We start from the raw sequence: 1,362 nt of genomic DNA, 5'->3' as shown, positions 1-1,362 counted from the left end.
TAGGTAACTTGTATCAGGTAAGAGAGTATGTTCTTGTGAGTCAGTTCATCTATGCTAATTACAAACCACGGTGGTTGAAACACCATATAAGTTTGTTGCTTTACTAATTGTCAAGTTACTTCTGACCCCCTGCTGAAGGTTTCCATTTGTATGTGTAACTTTCATAGGTATTGATATATTATTATATCATATCTTTGTTAACTGTCTATGGCATTATCAGAATATGTTCTTTAAGAAAGCTCTTCTAATGTTAGGATCCGTACCATACTGACAATGTTCTTCATTTAGCCATCAGTGGTGAGTTCTTTTTATTCTTAGTGAAGCACAGGAAGATGCTTTAGTGTTGGTGCATGCACAATAAACTTGTATAGATGCATATTTTGTGGTGTAGTCTCAGTTTTTAGTTCTGATGTTACTTTTACAATTTACTCCAGGTTGTGTCACAACATACCCTGTTGTGGGGTAGGTTGTAACAATGGCACTCCTTGCATTTAACATCAAATAACTAATTCTGTGATACAGTTGGAGAAGTTAAAAATACTAATTGTAGTAGACAAATGAGGGTACTTTGTGGCAAAATTTGAATGCCCTACTACAGACATTCTGCAAGATATAGGAGCTGAGTCAAAAAGTGTTACAACCATCCCCGGTCCCCCCTAGTGGAGTACAACTATAAATTAGCAGAAAATGTAAATACTTAAAAAATGTGTTGAAGCCTACCTGAGTAAATACGCTAAGGTAGTGCACTAGCATTACTGATAATAATATGGATTTATGCACACCATTGCACACAGTCTGTGACGCACACCCACAATAAACAATTTCAAATTTGCACTTTTATTTTGAAGACTTTTGTTCCGGATTTGTTCCGGCTTGTCTGTGTGAACTTTACGCGCCGTGTTTCCGGGTAGGAGCCTCGCCTGACAGCCCCGCACAGACCTGTCAGACCGCTCTCATCAGCTGGATGGTCTCAGAGGATCCCAAACGCTCCAGGCTCTATTGTCAGGCTTAATCACTGTTGTTGACACCAGTGTTTAAAACGAAAGGTGAGTGTGAGGAATCAAGTTTGTAAAGCAATGAGGAAAACGGCAATCAAGACCAAGATGTGAAACTAGAGTCCTCAGAAGTTGGGAGTCCATTGTTTGGATTTAAAAATAGACTTGAGCCAGCCAGGCAGTCCAGGCGACAATAGCCTATTTCGGGATTTTTATTAGGGTTTCCTGACCAAACCATAACATACAGAGTGAATGAAGTACAGCCCCAGTCTGTTGTCACCATTCTAAAAATAGCAGCCAAATGGAAAGTAACTAGTAGGCTAATGCTGTTACTAAAGCCTAATTGAGCCGGCCTACTTTTTTTTTT

Source organism: Etheostoma spectabile, chromosome 9 (assembly GCF_008692095.1).
Source record: "Etheostoma spectabile isolate EspeVRDwgs_2016 chromosome 9, UIUC_Espe_1.0, whole genome shotgun sequence".
NCBI classification, from domain to species: domain Eukaryota; kingdom Metazoa; phylum Chordata; class Actinopteri; order Perciformes; family Percidae; genus Etheostoma; species Etheostoma spectabile.
The sequence above is the reverse complement of the archived record's forward strand: the minus strand, read 5'-3'. Positions refer to the sequence as shown.